Source organism: Sapajus apella, unplaced genomic scaffold (assembly GCF_009761245.1).
Source record: "Sapajus apella isolate SASKATOON/1434 unplaced genomic scaffold, GSC_monkey_1.0 scaffold32, whole genome shotgun sequence".
Taxonomy (NCBI): Eukaryota; Metazoa; Chordata; class Mammalia; order Primates; family Cebidae; genus Sapajus; species Sapajus apella.
The window spans coordinates 20,378,868-20,398,540 of record NW_022436972.1 but is presented as its reverse complement, the minus strand read 5'-3'; positions in this window follow the sequence as shown (position 1 = coordinate 20,398,540).

The following is a 19,673-nucleotide window of genomic DNA, read 5'->3' as shown; positions in this document are numbered from 1 at the left end:
TTTCATCTTCCTCCTGGTTTAGCCTTGGTAGAGTACAAGTGTCTAGAAATTTATCCATTTCTTCCTGGTTTACTGGTTTATGTGAATAGAGCTATTTGTAGTAATCTCTGATGGTAGTTTGTATTTCTGTGGGATCTGTGGTGATATCCCCTTTATTGTTTTTTATTGCATCTATTAGATTCTTCTCCCTTTTCTTTTTATTAATCTGGCTAGTGGTCTGTCTATTTTGTTGATCTTTTCAAAAAACCGGCTCCTGGATTTATTGATTTTTTTTGAAGGGCTTTTTGTGTCTCTATCTCCTTCAGTTCTGCTCTGATCTTAGTTATTTCTTGCCTTCTGCTAGCTTTTGAGTTTTTTTGATCTTCCTTCTCTAGCTCTTTCAATTTTGATGATAGGGTGTCGATTTTTGATCTTTCCTTGTTTCTCATGAGGGCATTTATTGCTATAAATTTCCCTCTTAACAGTGTTTTAAAGGTGTCCCAGAGATTCTGGTAAGTTGTGTCTTCATTCTGGTTGGTTTTGAAGAACATCATTATTTCCGCCTTCATTGCATTTTTTATCTAGTCGATGCGCAGAAGCAATTTGTTTAGTTTCCAAGTGGTTTTGTGGGTTTGAGTGTGTTTCTTGATCCTGAGTTCTAGTCTGATTCTGCTGTGGTCTGATAGACTATTTGTTATGATTTCTGTTCTTTTGCATTTGCTGAGGAGTGATTTGTTTCCAATGATGTGGTCAATTTTAGAGTAAGTGCAATGTGGTGCTGAGACAAATGTATATTCTGTGGATTTGGGGTGTTCTGTACATGTCTATTAGGTCCAATTGGTCTAGCTCTGCATTCAAGTCCTGGATATCCTTGTTAATTTTCTGTCTTGTCGATCTGTCTAATATTGATAATGGAGTGTTGAAGTCTCCCACTATTATTGTGTGGGAGTCTAAGTCTTGTTTTAGGTCATTAAGAACTTACTTTATGTATCTGGGTGCTCCTGTGTTGGGGGTGTATATATTTATGATAGCTCTTCTTGTTGGATTTATCCTTTTACCATATGTAGTGTCCTTCTTTGTCTCTTTTGATCTTTGTTGGTTTGAAGTCCATTTTATCAGAGACTAGGATTGCAACCCCTGCTTTTTCTCTGTTCTTCATTTGCTTGGTAAATCATCTTCTATCCCTTTATTTTGAGTCTATGTGTGTCTTTTTATGTGAGATGGGTTTCCTGAATACAGCACACCAATGGGTTTTGACTTTTTATCCAGTTTGCCAGTCTGTGTATTTTGATTGGGGCGTTTAGGCCATTTACATTCAATGTTAATATTGTTATGTGTGAATTTGATCCTGCGATTTTGTTACTGGCTGGTTTTCTCTGCCATTAGTTGACTCATTTTCTTCATTGCATTTTTGGTCTTTGCCAACAGGTTTGCTTTTGCAGTGACTGGTACTTGCTCCTTTCCATGCTTAGTGTTTCTTTCAGGAGCTCTTGTAGGGCATGTATGGTGGTGACAAAATCTCTCAGTAATTGCTTGTCCATTAAGGATTTTATTTCTCCTTCACTTTTGAAGCTTAGTTTGGCTGGATATGAGATTCTGGGTTGAAAGTTATTTTCTTTAAGGATGTTGAATATTGGCCCCCACTCTCTTCTGGCTTGTAGGGTTTCTGCTGAGAGATCCACTTTGAGTCTGATTGGCTTCCCTCTGTGGGTGACCTGAACTTTCTCTCTGGCTGCCCTTAGCATTTTTTCCTTCATTTCAACCCTGGTGAATCTGACGATTATGTGCTTTGGGGTTGCTCTTCTTGAGGAATATCTTTGTGGAGTTCTCTGTATTTCTTGAATTTGAAATTTGGACTGTGTTGCTAGGCTTGGGAAGTTCTCCTGGCTAATATCCTGAAGAGTGTTTTCCAGCTTGGATTCATTCTCTCCATCATATTCAGGTACACTGATCAAGTGTAGATTAGGTCTTTTCGCATAATCCCATATTTCTTGGAGGCTTTGTTCATTTCTTTTCACTCTTTTTTCTCTTGTCTTGCCTTCTCTTTTTATTTCATTGAGTTGATTTTCAATCTCTGATATCCTTTCTTGTGTTTGATCGATTTGGCTATTAAAACTTGTGTTTGCTTCACGTAGTTCTCATGCTGTGTTTTTCAACTCCATCAAGTTGTTTATGTTCTTCTCTAAGCTGATTATCCTAGTTAGCATTTTGTCTAACCTTTTCTCAAGGTTTTTGGTTTCTTTGCATTGCATTAGAATGTGTTCCTTTAGCTCAGAAAAGTTTGTTATTATCCATCTTCTGAAGCCTGTTTCTGTCAATTCATCACACTCCTTCTCTGTCAAGTTGTGATCTGTGTTGCTGAGGAGTTGTATCCCTTGAAGGAGAAGAGGTGTTCTGGTCTTTGGAGGTTTCATCTTTTTTGTGCTGGTTTTTTCCCATCTTTGTGGTATCAGGGAGCTGTTTGATGAGGTCACTTGTCTGCCTGTGGAGGCACTACTGGGTTTCTAGGGACTCCTTCAGGTTACTAGGGAAGCTTCCTGTATCTTTTTTGTTTATACTGGGAGATTAGGCCTGCCTCTTCCGCTGACCTGTAGGCGCTGCTGGGTTGTCAAGAGTACAGTCCCATTGCTACGTAGGCTTCCTGTGTGTTGTGTTAAAACATGTAGCCCAGTCCCACCCCTCTAGTGGTGGGTTGTGCCCTTCCACCACTGGACTGGATCATTCAGGCTCAGCTCAGACTGTGGCTCTGGCTGTGCAATCCACTAAAGTCAGAGCTTCAGCCCTCTGGAGTTTTTGGGGGAGGGTAGGGACCCATCTGGCTGCACCCGGCCATCTCCCTCTTTCAGCTTCCTCTCTCTCTGGTCATGGGGTAGGGGCCCACCCAGCTCTCCCGCTTATAGCTCCCTCTCTCTTCAGATGGGATGAAGGGGTGATAGCTCAGTCCACAGGCTCTCTCAGCCGTCTTTTGGGCTTAGGTGCCAATCTGGGACACTGTCCTGGATTATTATTCAACTCCGTGCTTGTAATTCCCGGCGCTTCACTGGCAAAGATCCCCTCTTCTGTGTATTGCTGAGGCTTTGAGGGAAGCACTGTACCTGGACAGGAGTGGCAGAGGGGGAGCCTCCAACTCACCAGTCAGATGCACTTTCTGGGTGAAGCAGCACCCCTCCCTGCCTCAGTCTACCCTGACCAGGCTTTGCTCACCATCAGACCAGACCCGTTGAAATGCACCTGGTACCTCGGTTGGAGCTAGGAGATCTCTGGATTTCTGCGTCTCTTTCACTGGGTGTTGTGCGCTGGAGTTGTGTCTATTTGGCCATCTTGGATCCCTTCCAATTTCTCTTTTTCATCCTCCCAAATCCACAAATCAATCAGTAAATCCTCTTGCACCACCTCCCACAAAATGTCCCGAATCTGTTCTTCCATCCACCACCACTGCCGTCACCATCGTCAAATCCAGCATTTTCTATGGCAGTCTTTCTGCTTTGGCTCTTGCTTTCCAATAATCCATTCTTCAGAGGTGGTTTTTAAAAACATAAAATAGACCACGTTGCTCTACTGCTTCCATGTTTCTTTCAGCTCTCCCCCAGGGGCTTCCACTTCCATTGAGGGAATAAAACCTTTTGGGTCAATGGGGAACATTTTGGAAATCCTAGCACGGGAAGAGGTCAACACAGATACTTCAACCATACCAGGAGGCTGGGTTCAAAGTATCAGCTAGTTGTACAACCACATTCCGATACTGCTTGCAAGTTCAACAGAAGCTAGGAAACAACCACCAGAAGGAGAGATTATGTGACTCGTGGTCACAAGCCCCCTCCCCACACAGGACTAGGGGCAAACACTTGGCAACTCAGAATTACCCGGGTATTAGCCCAGGCAGCTCTGGCCAGCAACGGCAAACCCGCTCGGGTCCCTTCCAGGCTGTGGAAGCTTTATCTTCACTTGCTCAGTAAACTGCTCATTCTTTTGGTCCGTGAACTCTTGTATGCAGCTGGAAGACCCACCATGTGTGTAAGGCTTTCTGCTCGATTTTCTGAGCAAGGGAAACCAAGAACCTGAGCCTGAGACCCAAGCTGTGTATCCAGTTACACCTTTGAAAGCCCTCCAGGCTGGGCCATGTTGGCCCCACTTCCTTTCCTGCCCGTCTGGAACCCCCTCCTTCCCTTGCTGCAGCCTGTTCTCACCTCAGGATGCTTTCACTTGGCCTTTCCACTGTCTGCAAAGTTCTTCATCCATATGAAGATCTTCCAACACCCGTCTCATTCTCAAGCTTCAGCTCCAATGTCACCTCCCCAGCAAGGCTTTCTACAACTGCCACCACTTGACCCTCACCTCCAATCACTACATATATTATGAAGTTGTTTTATTTTCCTCACACCATTTGTCACTCCCGAACAGACCATGTTCTTTGGTCTGTAGATTTGAGAGCAGGAGCTTTGCTTTCTTGTTTGCCATTGTTTTCCCACCACCTAGAGTAGTGCCTGGCGTTTGATGGAGCTCGACAAGTATTTGACAAAATTAGTCACTGAGTGATTATCTCATATGGTTGTGTGTTTGGATTATTCACTGATAGCTCCTGAGAAGGTTAGGAGTTCTGATTAGGAGATTAGTTCGTTCATTGGACTGACATATTTATATAATCATACATCACTTAATAATGGGGATACACTCCGAGAAATTGCATCATTAGGCAATTTTGAAACTGTGTTGAAACCATCTTTAAAAAATCATTACCAGTGAGAAAATCATGGGGGTGAAGGAGATCTGATCTGGCCAACCCTCATCTTGCCTTTGGCCTTCAAGATGCCCATAAAAATTCCTGGGCTTAGGCCAGTTAACTTTGGGAGACATTTAGTTTATAGTTGAAATGATAACAGCCCTTCCCCAAACTCAACCACCTTTGTAAAGCTAATGAGAGACTACTAGGCCATGAGGAGCGAGGAGCCTGAATTCTGCTAATGTGCAGACATAAACAATTACCAGCCATTATTCCAGAGGTCACAAGATACACAACCTCAGTCACTCCTGCAGACAATGTCACTATTGTAGAACCTAAGATTGGCCTTTTGAGATGTCTTTTCAGGGTCTTTGCATGTCTGACACCTACGGCTCCACCTGGACCCGCCAGCCTCTCCTGTGGCCTGCTCAAAAGAAGTAACTCTGTGAGCAGGAGAACCATTTCCTATACCCCTATGATTGCATCCCCAATCTATCAGCAGCAAGAACTCCTTGCTAGCTAGCCCCCACCCTTTCCCCCAAACTATCTTTGAAAATCCCTAACCCCCAAATGCTCAGGGAGATTGATTAGAATAATAACTTCATCTCCTGCTTGGTGTGGACAGCCTTATGTCAATTAAACTCTTTCTTTACTGCAATGTCGTGGTCTCTGTGAATTGATTTTGCTTGTGCGGCAGGCAGGAAGAGCCTGTCGGGTGGTTATAGTGTGAATATCACAGTGTGTGCTCACACAAACCTACATGGTACAGCCTACTGCTAGATGGTGTAGCCTATTGCTTCTATGCTGCAGGCTGAACTACATGTGACTATACTGAACGCTGTAGGCAATTGTAACACAATGGTAAGAATTTGTGCATCGAAACATGTCTAAACATAGAAAAGGTACAGTAAAAATACAGTATTATAATCTTATGAGACTATTGTTGTATACATGATCTGTCAACTGAAATGTTATGTGGCAGGACTGTGTGTGTGTATATATATTAATATATATATATAATATACATTTATATGCAAAAGATATTTTACAGACTAGGTCTAATCAAGGACAGGGGTTTCCTACATGCTTGGGAAGGGATGACAGATAGTTGCTTTATATGAACCCAATTTTTCTTAGCAATACTGATGGTTTAACATAAGTAATGATGTTGAGTTGGATAGTTAATGAAGCAACTTCATTATATCATTTGTTATTCTTCACAACAGGCAAGCGTCCCCCACCCCTTATTTTTCTTTCCTTTTCTTTGATTAAGAAATTGAGGTAAGACTTACAAAGAAATTTTACTATAACTGCAGCATCCAACCGAATGCTAGAATCCCATTGTCCAGCCTGATCATGCTGATGTGTTTTCCTTAGCAGTAAATCCAGGAAGAGTGCACGGTACAGTGGCAGTCGGAACAGGTGCAGAATTATCTGACATCTCTGGCAAACAGCAGTGGGGATTAAACGGAGCTTTCTTTAATAAGATTAATTCTCAAATACTAAGAATGGTTTGGCATATTCCCAAAGATATGAGGCATTTGTATCTATATAAGATTAAAGAAGCTTTCACACAAAGCAATTTTGATTTTCAACATCAAAGAGATGCTTCAGTTGCGTTGCATGAGGGAGGCATGCTGCAACTAATGCAGAGAGTGCAAAACCTTTCTAGAAAAGACAGTTTGCTCAGTCAGGAATTGCATCTAGAGGTTTTGCTACCCAGGACATACAGGGCATTGTTCTTAGAATTATAGGATTAGGGAAAAGAGGGAAGTCAAGGGTTAGGAGTCGCTTGACAAACACCCCAGACAGGTGGCTCCCCAGTCATGACCTTGGCTTTCCAAGGATGGGAGCTCAGTGCCTCCTGAGACTGACTGTCGGACAGATCTAATAAATAATAAATAATGACCATGACCCTGTAATAATACGGATAACAGAAATCACAGCCACCATTTCCACATGCCAGGCACTGTACTTAGCATGAATCAAATGGCACAGACTTCTGCTGCAAATCTGCTTCTCTTGGGTTTCCAGCCAGCCTTCTGTGAGGTCTGCTCCCTGAAGCTATACAGTCCAGGCTTGCTTCACAGGGAGCTGCAAATATTTGAAGTAGCTTTTATGTTCTTTATGTGTTTTTTCTTCTGTGCTAAACTCCTACTTACTTTTTGAACCTGATAAAGGTATTTACATGGATTGGTGTTACATTTCATCTTGCAGGTTTTGCCTCACCCCTCTAGGCTGCCCAAATATTGGTGAGTCCTGATACTATCAATTAGTGTATTCACCAGACCTTATCCAATGTGCTTCTGAAAATGATACACTTCCAAGTCTCCCTCCTCTCCTTTTTCTCTTTCTTCTTTCCCTCTTTCCTTCCACAAACATTTATGGAGGACTTTTTAATGTGCCAAACACTGTGTCAGGCATTGGGGCTGCAAGGTTGCATAAGGCACACCTATATATAGTCTTCAGGAAAGCTGCTTCATTAAGCAGAAAGACAAGAAAATAAATTAATAGACAACATAGTATGATTATGTAATGAATGAAAAAAAAAGGAGAGTTTTAACAGGAGTTGGAAGAGAAATCATCTGTAAAAGGACATGACAGGTAGCTAGCAATGCCAGCACTGCCTCTGGCCCCTGCAGCATGGGGCCCATGAGGGAATTGGGCAGTCCCCACTTAATTAAAAGCTAGCTAGAGGATGTTCCCGGGAGCTTATTTATGAAGGGCCTATACTGTTAATGCCCTGTGTGGCAGCCTTTTCTCCTCCCTCCCACCCGCCTGGCCAGCAGGGCTCTTTCTCCCACTGCTGACCTCCCTAAAGAATCAAGGGCAGCTGCCTTGGCTAAAGGGTCTATGTTTTCACATGACAGACTACAGAAGCAGTGAGCACTCTAGATTTAAATGGGGGATCAGGGAGGCACAGAATCAGAGAGGAAGGGCATCTTTTATGACCTAAAATTGCCCCGTTAGTCATTGGGAAGGCTGGTAAGACCAGGAGCAAAGGGCCTTTCTGGTTTTGACTGCCTGTGGGTTTCTTCCAAGCATAATTACTCAAGACACTTAAAGGCCGTTCTCTCAATGTGAAGACTGGACTCTTTAGATGTCCAGCCAAAAGAACTCATTTGCACACACCACAGAGCCTAGGATGGTGCCAGGAGTTTGCAAGTTTCCAGGAATTAGGAATTTTGCAGGATGCAGAATGGGTGACCTTGGTAGACACGTTATCCTAGGTTGGACCTATGTCCTTGTCCAAAAAGGGGTATCCTGTGGCAGTGAGCTCTTCTTAATGAAAAAGAATGTCCACAGCCAAAAGGCTACAGAGTTCTGGGAACTGGTGAGTTCTGGGCCAGGTTCCTAATAGTACCTGGGAACAGTACCTGAATCTCTCCTGGGTGTCTCCGATAACCTCTGAGACCCTGTAAAAAGCTGGTTTTACAAACTGGTTTGATTAGGTCTGCAAGCTCCAGCTTTTGTCAGGAGTTCAGAAAATTAGGCTTGGGTGAGGAGTATTATTTTTTTTGGATATTTCTTAGTGTGTCCAAGAACAGGATCAGGTGTAGCTCCCAGGGCCCTCTCAGCCTATGGTCACAGCTAAGTGCAAACCACACACATATATACAGCCACGTTCCAAAAGCACTGCTTAAAGCTGTCAATCAACATAAAGCTAAAGTTGATCATGACCACCAGTCAAAACTGGACTGGGGATCTTCTATGAGGATACGGAGCTGAGAGGCAGGCTTGGGATTTGGGGTGTGCTGCCTAAGCACCCCTTTCTCCTAGAAAGCATCAGTCTGGGAGGGCACAGATGCCTGATTCCACATTCGGAGTTTGGAGGGATTACATATGAAACACAGAATAAACTCTGTTATTAAACTCACACTTTCTGTTTTTAGTGGGATAGGAAGAACATAGGCACATGTTTCTATACAAAGAGATTTTGAGCTCTGCAACACAGAAGTGAAGAGACCGGTAACCACTAAGATCTAGGAGGAGACCAGTTGGTGCTCATGGATTTTTGGCTGAGGTCTGGAAGGGCTGAGGAATTTGCCGCCAGGGTCCATCTTGGCAGGATATATCAGTCCCATCTCCAACAGGAGAAATGGGAGGACAGGGCTTCACCCTGTCTCCTGGCGCAAGAGAAGCCTTGAACTTTGGTAGACAGCAGTATGTGTCCTTTCCAACCAGACACCTCAGTATATTCATGGGACTTCTTTTTTTCTGCAGGATCCAGTACATATTTCTGCCAGCTCCTCCAAAATGGGATTTTATTTGGAGTCCTACCCTTTCTTCGGAATTTCCTTATCACTTCATAGCAAGTCTATTCACTCATTAAAACCCAAGTCGAAGTCATCTCGTCTGGGAAGACACGAATGCTCTTCCAGGAGGAGTCTCTCTTTCCCACCGCTCCGTCACTGCCTTTCTCCTATGGCACTTCTCCTTGGTTTGTGTGTCTGCCTCACCCATGAGACTGTACCCAGCACCATGTCAGGCATGCAGCAGGATTTCCACAGAAGGATGTGGACTGGATGGATGACCCAAAGGAAGGAAAGGCACACAGGAGGCTGACCACAAATGACATTTCTGCTTTAGACTTTTCAGCCCCCATCACTACACTTTCCCTCCTGCTATGAGGAACACTCAAGAGATGAGTGATGGGTGGGTTAAGACAGCAAGCTGAGAGCCGGTTAAGAAGAGGGAATGGGCAGACCTTGGCTGTCACTGGGCTTTTGCCAGCTGATACTTGGAAACCCTAGCTGGGTCAAGGCGAGAAGCCTCATTTCTGAAAGGACTCCAAGGATTCCATGGTGCTCTGCAAAGGTAATACGTTCTTGTTGCTGTTGTTTTCCTCTACTGTAGCTGTTTATAACCTTGTTCATTAACTGGCAGGATTCTTGGCTGAAGTCATTCCGCTGCTTTCCCCCACGAGGGGAACAACTGATGACCCATTTCTGTGAATTCCATGGTGCCAGGCCTGGGCTGATCTGGACCCATGTTAATACATGCCAGGGGGCAAACACTGAAGTATGCTCTGGCAGCCCCCCTTAGACCAGTCAGTGCAGTTTTTAGCAGTATAGACACCCAGTGCACTCATTACAACATGATTTCCTAGGCCCTTTTTTATAAATAGAATTTCAAATATATTCAGGTTTGAACTTTCAAGGAGGGTGACTCTGAGCCGTCACTTGGCACAGAACTCTTGTAAAACACTGATCGTTGGTCACTGCTCACCATCTCCCTAGAAGAACAGTTAGGACTGCTGTTCTCCCCACCCAACCCCTCACTTGAGAGAGGTGGGGAAGGGAAATTCGAAGCCGAGTGTCTTGCATTTGGGCCACAGGAGTCGCTTTGTGGGCAAGGCTGGAATTTTGGATCTGGGGAATTTCTTCCTGGTTGGGGGACAGATCTATGCAGGCTGTCAAGGAAGAAGTCATACTATCCACACTTATACTTTTCCCCGGAGCTAGAGGCTCTCTGGAGGGAAAGTGACCCCTTCTCCTTTATTTGTAGACATATCATGACCTAACAACGGCCTTCACAATGGGGAGAAGCTGGGTCAAAGCTGAAGTCAGAAAGACCAAGGGAATGGAGAGGCCGAGAAAGGGCGGGAGACACAAAGAAGTCTACGTACTTAGTGCTTCTTTGCTGCCCAGACCCTCCACTCTGCTCCCTGCAGTTTCCCTTGGAGAAGGAGGGGGAGGAGGAGGGGAGGGGGGCAGGAGGGGAAGGGGGAAGAGGAAGAGGATGAGGAGGAGGGGAACGGGGAGCGGGGAGGAGGAAGGGGGAGGAGCGCTTTGCTAACGTGCGCAGCCCTTACCCGAGCCAGGCGCCCGCGCACATCCACCGCATCTCAGGCCCCGGCGTTTGTGGCGGCTCTCGGTTACTATGGTAACCATGCCCCACAGCCTCCCTGGGCCCCATCTAATCTGCGCGTGTGGGTGGCGGGGAGTTCTAAGCCTTTGCACCTGCCATCGCCTTCCCGTTCCCAGCCTCTCTCCTGGTGGGGAACTGTTTGGACCAAGCGATATCGGCGGCCAGAAAGTTTTCCTGCTGTCTGCGAGAAGGTCGCCTGGGTCAGGGGGAAGTTGCAGTCGTGGGACTGTGTTTCCCTGAATGGAGACTGTTCACCTCAGACCGCCAGGTCGGGACTTTCTAGGACCCTGGGGCCCAGCGCTGAGCTTGTGGTGGCTGCTTAGATGAAGCGATGGGACATGTGGCTCTCAGAGCCCTGAATGGGCTCATTGGAGCTGTTCCCCATGACAAGGCCCTCAGCAGCCTGGATGACCGCCCTTCTACCCTTGAGTCCTTTCCAGGGGGCAAGGAACTGCCCTGAAGCAGATAGAGAGTCCCACAAAGGACTCTCATCTGGGGCAAAGGGTTGGAGAAAGCCAGGTTCCCATGCTCTGGCCACCGAGTGGACTTGCAGGAGCTGCAGAGTGGTCGGGTGGGGACGAGGCGCGGCTGGAAACCATTTCTGTCTATGTGGGCATTCCTGGTCAGTTGCCACAGACGTTTCAGAAAGACCTCAATCTTTGAGGGGTTTGCAACTAGCGCTTTCATTTCCCGTTCTAGATAAACATTCACTTTTACACCTAAATTCATACTTATAATTTTTTATTCCTTTTCTTGAAGAGGATCCATCAAATTGTATAAGCTCCGGGTGTTCACCAAACCTGAAGAGTCATGAGTACCCTGCACGTATCAGGTGTATGCTAGTGGGTGTTTAAACATTGTCTCTTGGTACCCTGTGCAAGGGTCTTGGGAGGAGGGTAGGAATACTTCCAAAAAAGGGGAGTTCAGTGGAAGAGATGTGGGGTGCAGAGGACCCAAGGCTGTTCTGCTTGGTGATCCCACAGGAGCTAAGCACATGGTAGGTGACAGATGACTGTCTCTGACCCTCCCCCTTCTCCTCCTGAGGTGGAGAAAGTTGGAGAAAACAAAAGAGAGGCCAAGTCCATATCAGTATCAGAGGAGTTTGGGAGGAACAGGAAGACGGAGGTCCTGTGAATTGCCCTAAGAACTCTTTAGACCGCACTCCAAGGATCTCTTGGATCACCAAGGAAGAATTGAGGCTGGGTTATGACAAGCTTTGCCGGTGATAGGGATGGTGATGACTATGGAAACTGGTCAAAGACGACTTTTGAGAGCTGCACCTCTCAATTATACTCAGGGACAATGCCAAGGGCTGGCTTGGGGAAACTTCTATACCCCCTATAGTCTCCATTGACCTCACCTAGATCTAAGTAAAACATGTGTTTGTTGTGCAAACATGGCTTCAGGCAAGTTTCCTAGCCCACCACTTCCAACAGTCCCTGCACCTGAGTCCCGGTCACACAGACATTTCCATGTCCACTCACTGGTGACTGCAGGCTTGGGTGTTGTCATGATAAGACCTTCCAGAAGATGGTGCTCATAGGTTTTGTTTTTAAATTTTTTTTTGTTGATTGATTCATTAGTTTGTCAATATTTTATTGAACACTTACTTTGTGCTAGCATTGTTCTAGGAGGTGTTAGAGATACAAACTAAGCAAAACAGACTAAATTTCTTGTTTCAAAAAAATTTTTAAAGTTGTGATGTTTATGCTCTGAAGGAGAAACTAACAGTGATGTACGGTTCTCCATTTATGTTGCTGATATTATGCTACATTTACTACAGTTGTGTATTTTTCTTTCTCTAGACTTGTATGGCTTGAAGGAAATACAGATTCTTTTATGATTTGGCTTGGGAAAGAATTACCTTTTATCTGTCTGTGTAAGCCACCTTCTGAGATCCAGCCTTTCAGCAGGGAAACGCCAAATCTTAATTTGGATAATTTCAAATTGCTGTTAAACATCAGCTGATCATTCTGGGGTCTCAGCTTTGGGTTTGCCTGACATCTGAGTCAATTCATGGCTCCTTTTTAAGAAAAATTGATAGGTCTTTCAGGTATTCCAGTGACCTGCCTTCAAGTAAGGGTGAAATGGACTTTGATCTGGGTGAGAATTTATCAGACTCTTTTGTGTTTCATTAAAAAAAAAAAAAAAAGCCAGCCCTGCTACTTGGCTATCTACCCCAGAGAACGTGTACAAAGAGCTCATCCTTGCTAAAGGCAAATTTGAAATCATAGTTGCAAGAGATAGGATGAGGTCCATGTGAACTGCCCATTCCTCCAGGTTCAGGTATAATCTACGCTTGTACCAAGTTAGATTCCCGAAGGCAACATTTTTAGGACATTTACTACACTGGCTTGGCTGCTTCCGGAAATGGCTTCACTTAGCTATGATTGAAGAGTATGCCCTTGGTTTTTATGGCAGGCTAATATAAAAATGGTCATAAAACAAATGTTTCTGTACTTTTGGCGAAAAGATCTGCTGAAGACATCCACCTTACGATTCCATGCTTTTAATGTAAGGATTCACAAGAACCCCAGATCCATATCTAACCACCTGCTTGACTTGGCATTTCTGCCTGGATGTCCTGTAGGCGTATGACATCGAATGGGGCCCTAACTGAACTCCTGATCTTTCTTCACCATCTGCTCTTCCCTCAGTCTTTGTCATTCAGGAAACAGCTGCTCCATTGCTGAGACCAAGCAACCCAGAACCATCCTGAGTCCTCTTTCTCTCCGGACGTGCAACCTGTTGTCAAGCCCTGTTGTCTGAAGCACAGTCCAGAATCGGCTGGTTTCTCCTTAGCTTCTCTGGACTGGGACATGTTACAAGTTTCCTAACTGACCCCTTGGCTTCTGCCCTTTGTTCTCCGACATCCATGTTCAACACAGCAGCCTTTAAAATGCATCTGGTCCTAACACTTCTCCACTCAAAATCTTCCTGTGGCTTTCCATTGTCTTGGGAGGAAAACCCCCGAGGTCCCCACTTCCCATCCTTCCCTGCCCCACCCCTGACTTGATGTCCTTGTCATCTCTTCCTGATTCATGTTGCCGGAGCCACACTGGTCTCCTGTGCCCGCATCTCTGGGCCTAGGCACTTGCGTTTCCTTCTGTCTGGAAGACTCTTCCCTAGATTTCCACACAACTGCTGCCCCTTCCCCTCTGTGACTGTCCTCAAGTGTCACCTTGTCGGTGGGGCTTCCTAACCCCCCATGTATGAAAATTGTACATGGGGGAGCTGTATGAAAACCACAGCCCCTCTCTGAGCTCTCTCTTTTCTCCCATTCAGCTTCACTTTTTTTCTACAGCACCTATCACTCTCTGACACATGAGATAGTCTATTTACTGTCTGTCTTGTCCTACTGGAACGTGGGCTCCCTGTGGGTAGGGATTTTTATCTGTCTGTTCTGGTTTGCTCACTTCCATATTCCAAAACTACCTAGAACAGTGCTTGGGACATAGTAGGTTCTCAATACACATTTATCGAATGTATAATTAAAATCTCATGGAATTTAGTGTCAGGAGAAAAACGATATCTCATGTTAAAGCAGCATGTCCTCAAGACATATGATTGATGTGATACATTTTGTAATTTACTTTCTGGTTTACTACTAGGAAGCTCAAAGTCAAATATAGGAGGAATTAGAATTATGGTCTCATCCATGGTGTCTAGCTTAGGAATCTTCTTCTATATTGTTGGGTGTTTTTTTTTTTGAAATGGAGTCTCACTGTGTCATCCATGCTGGAGTGCAGTGGCTATTCACAGGTGCACTCACAGTGCACCACAGCCCTGAACTCCTGGGCTCAAGTGATCCTCCGGCCTCAGCTCCCCAAGTAGCTGGAACTACAGATACGGGCGGCTGCACCTGGCTCTGTATGGTTTTTATTGCCTTGTTTTCCTTTTAACTTTGATTTGAACAACTTCATGCATAGGTATATCCTCAGGAACTATTCATGGACCTTTTAGGCTTTTTGTAAATATTTGTCAAGTGAATGCATTGCAAACCATTTTAATCCCTTTTGGAAATAAGTGGGATATATATATGTAATACATTATTAATGATCTATGGTATAACTAAAGAGTAATGGAATAGAAAGGAGTAGAAGCTTATTAGGGGAGAAGAGGTTGGTGGGAAAGAAGTTTTCCCTGTGATTTATGGCTAGAGTGAGTGTAGGATTCGTCACCCAGACTGGGACCCTTATGACAGTGAAAAGGGAGTTGTGGATAATTTTGCTTGGACAGCAGGCATGAACTGGGACCATTCCTGGCAAACTAGGACAAATGGCCACTTTTAGCAGAGGTTATTAATTACCAATAATAGTTCAAATGTAGTTTTACCTTTGATCATAGTCAAGAGTTTATTTAACCTTTCTCCTACCACGCCTTACTCAAGACTTATTAACAACTTAGAAGTTTTAAAACATTCATTAGTTAGGCTCTCAAGTTCAGAAAAGTAAGACTAAGTAAAATGGATTTCATTGCCAGGATGAAACAAAAGCCACTGGGTGCTGAACAGAGATATGTTCCTCTACATTGGAAAAGAGTTTCAAAAGCAGATTGACTTTCGCTGTTGTTTCGCTTCTCAGCATTGACTTTGGCAGAGCATTTTTAAAACCTGGAAAAGAGGAAGCAGTGAAAAGCAACAGAATCAAAGGGGACAAACAGGAGGATACCGAATAGAGTTACTCTCTGAGCTCAGAGAAATTCTGCTGATTCCACAGGCAGCCCCCCGCCACCCCCTTTCCCCTGAATTCCTGGGTGCACTTTGAGCTAGGTCTGCTGTCCGCCTATCCCTGAATTGGCAGAAGTGAGCTGGCCCCGCTTCTCTTCCTGCCTTCTGTTCCTGCTTTATTCCCAAAGCCAGGCTTTCTCTTCTGTTCAGCTACTAGTCTCGAAATGACTCATTCAAAGTCCAATTCCTTAGGTTGCTGGTAGTAATAAGAGAACCCAGAGCCTCGCTGAAGTTTCCAGAGATAGCATCTATTGCTTTCTAGCATCTGCCTGTTACACTATGGAGCCAAATGAGGTTAGGCTGATAGCAATTTGTTTTTCACAAAACCAAGCTGATGGCTTCTTTTTACCTCATATTGTTCCAGTGGCTGCAATGGACTCTGGGAAAATCCATTTTAACATTGTCCAGATATTTCAGTCCTCTTTCAGAACCCAGGCACGGGGGCCTTGCTTTAACCCTTATCAGCATCTTACTCATTACTAGGTTCTGTGCATCATGTCCCGCTTAACTGGTAAGACTTTTCAACTCTTAGTCTCATTGGGATTCCCATCTTCTCATTTTAAAAGTGAATGGCTCTGACAATTGAAACTCAGATAACGTTTTATCTAAAGAACAACAGGGGCAAAACAATTTTTGAAAATTCTGCCTTTTCATATGTTGATAGTCAGTGTTTCCTCCCCCAGGACGGCGTTTCCTCCCCCAGGACGGCGTTTCCTTTGGTCCTTCTGTAATTGAAGAATGAAAGAACACCCGCCAGGATGAATAGTTCTCTTATGTGTCTTCAAGCTCTTTGCTTCATCCAGCCATAAGAAATTGTACCCCAGGGTAACAGAGGTTAGGGATTATCTACAGGCCCAGAAATATAAGAAGAACAAACAAATCACCACATTGCTATCTTGGTTTTCCTATACAGAGCCCTTAACCACGTTTGAGAGTGTCATAAGAAAAAAATAATCCCTGAATAGTTAAAAAAAAAAAAAAAAAAAAAAAAAGAAAAAAAGAAATCAAACACCACGTGGATCTCTTTCTTTAATCGTAGAATAGATCTAATTCTGCTGTACATGGTAACACACACAGAAGTTTTTTTTCTTCTTGTGTTATATCCTGCCTAGGAAATTTAAATCTCTTAATAAGCTAAAGTGTAAAGAGGTATCTTCAAGTTCCTTTACTTGTTTTTTAGCAGGGTGGTCAGCTTGCATTTGTGACAGTCACAAGATATATGTGCCTTTGTAGGGAGCCAAGCACAATATGTTCCTTGTGGATGGTGGGGTCAGGGCTTCAGTCAAACACTTGAGTAGGTGGGGGTCACTGACTGAGCCCCTGGAACAAGGCAGATACATTCCAACCCTAAGAACACTGCTTCTCTGGAAGCAGACTCATGGAATGTCTGGTCTGAAGCAAGCTCAGCCATTGTCCCAGCTCAAGAGCCCTTTGCTACCACACTGGATAGACCAAGCCCCTTCTTAGACACAGATGATCCCATAGCTACCAAGGAAAATCCCGAGCTGCCCCAATGCTGGTGACAATTGGTAGCAAGCCTTCTTCACGGTTCTTTCTGGATCTCGTTGGAAAGCCTCCCTGGAAACTATCGGAAGAAACCTCTTAAGGTTCACCCTTTTGCAGAGTTTCTGGTTCTCTGCTAGTAGAGTGATTTGGGGTAAAGGTAAACTTCATATCATCAGCATTTAAGGTTGACCAGATTTAACTGCATCCAGGGATTGAGAGAATTTTTCAAAGCTTTTCTCCCCTGACCACACTGAGCAAAGAGAACATTGTCTTTTAGGAATCAAGAAACATTTTGCATCTCAAGGCAAAGCTTTGCTGTAATAAAAAGATGATATAAGCTGCCAGTTGGCCCAGGCTCCTTTTGGATATAAGGTCTGTCCAGGCAGAAACAGAGTGCTGCCAAATAGAGGACAGGTTCACTGCAGGATGTGAGCGTGAATCTGAGGGTGGTGGTCTCAGGGCAGGGATGAATGGAAGGCTCTGTGGAATCTGGCCGCTCAATTTGTCTACACTCTCGCCTGGTTGACCTGGGCAGATGATGAACCACAGTGTGAAATAAAGAGCCTCTGAATTATTATCTCACAATGCAAACAGTTTTTATAACCTGCACTAGGGGATGATGAACTCATCAAGGGAAGAAAGTTGCCTGGCTCCGAGAGAGTGGGTTGTGATTGGATGCCTGTGTTCCGGTGATTACAGTTCCTTTGAATGCAGTTGGCATTGGCAGTGAAAGTCAGAGTGGATATTTTAGTAGATGTATGAGAGTGGATTTTGGATATAAATTATGCAACACTGGAAGTTCAACACAGATACAAATTGAGCAGCTCCTTCATGGTGTTTGGGGAATGATGACTGATTTGTGGTCTGCTTATGAATGGGAATAGGTCGCCTTTCACTTATGAAAATATTTTTCACATTAGGACACCCATAATTAATTAAGGGTTCATGTGGTGGGGTCACAAATGGGAATGCTTCGTGTTTTGACCCCCTAAATCTGTGTTCCTGCCCACAAGGCCTCAGTAATATATTTCTTTCATAATTCACAAAGGAATTATCAGCTCTTGTCTCAGTACTGCAGGAAGCACTTCTATGGCTTCATTAAAGCCAGAGCTTGTTCAGGTTACAGTTGGGAAGCTGATTTTTCCTAAGACAAATCATACAGTATATTTTGTTTCAATTCAAGATTTAACTTTAAGACTCCTGGATAATGCTTTTATTTTGTAAACATTTGGGATATAATTGATTTAACTTTTCCAATAGGAGTTTAATAAGAATTCTAAGCAACTCAGCGGTTACCTGGCTGAGTTAATTAAATGAAGGAAAACTAGAAGCTGTGTCCCAGCCAGGAATTATTTACCACCTGGTTTACTAACCGGTGTTCCTTTCAGATGACAGCCTGGTGCCCTGAAGCTCTGGCTTGAGCTTTCTGAGGCAGCAGAAGCCCCAGGAGAGAAGGTTATTATTTTTGCATGAGGTATTTAATGCTAAACATAAATAGTGAGAGGGCTGTGTTCTTGGGCAAGCCAAGACTTTATTTTGAGCCCCAGAGGGTGGCTCCCCACATCTTATTGGGAAGATGGCAACTTAAGTCAATGAAAGACTGGTTGAAACCACTATAGAGGACTATCTATGAAGACTTGTTTTCTGCTCCAAGCCTGTTAGGATCTGATGCAATCTCATCTTAGAGAACTTTTATTTCTGGGACTCTGAGTGGCAACGCCTACGGGTGATGTTCATTTGTTCCTGAAACAGTGTGAGAGTTTGGCACTTAAGCGTTCCAGAGTACACACCAGGACACAGCAACCCAGCAATAGCGTAGACTTTTAGAGTCTGCTGTTATGGTTTGCAGGTTCAGTTGGCAAAATTTTATCTTTCATGTCATTATCCACATTGTTTGCTGTGCTGCAGGACTTTTTGTTTTTCCTCTGTATCAGAGACGGAAGTTTCTCTATTTCTTCTTTGTAGCACACCCCTCAGTCTGCTTGTTTCATTTCTTGTCTTTTTGTTCTCATTAACTAGCTTCATGATTCTTCAGACAGTTTATCTTCCCTCTTTTACACAGTAGAAACAGGCAAGGTCACAGAAGGGTACAAAGAGAATAATGGGTCCTATTGACTGGGTACTTTTGGGTGTGTGGCCCTGTTCTTAGTACTTTACATGTGTTTTGTCACTCAGATTTGAAGAGCAGAATCAGCTACCAGCCTTGCATTCAACAAAGAACTTTGAAGCATTTGAGGGCAACACATTGGAGAATGAATTGGTTCAAGCGTGGACAAGCATGGCATCCTCTAGTGTGTCAGCCTGGGGAACCCAGCCAGATCATATCACAGTAGCCCTCAGGGAAGGCAAGAATATTATGAGGATTAGGAAAGGAATGCAGATTTATTGAGAGCCTCCTCTGCACCTGGCCCTGAGTAGTTTGTCTTATGTGATCTCATTTAATCTTCACAGCACATTCAAGTAGGTAATATCTTTTTAGTATGACTGATGAGAAATCTGAAGCAAAGGTTAAGTAAACTGCCTGTGGCTAAGCTGTGACCACATTTGAACTGAGGCTCTGAGGACACCATCTAAGCCATGCTGTCCAGTTCTCTTTCTGGATAAATGCCCTGAGAAGTTGAAATGCTCTTTTTGCTGGTCTTATGTGAATTTCTACTCTGGGGTAGAGGGGAGGGGTATGGAGTGTGTTTGTAACAAAACCATTCTGAGGTTTGAGCTCCTAATCCTCTTGTGTCATAGCTTCTGTTCATATCCCACATCAGTTCCTACAGGCAGGACAGGCACACCATAGCCAGAATAGGGACACCTGCTCTTGCGGTGTGAACTGTGGAACTGCTGCTCATGGCGTGAGATAATAGTTCCAATGGT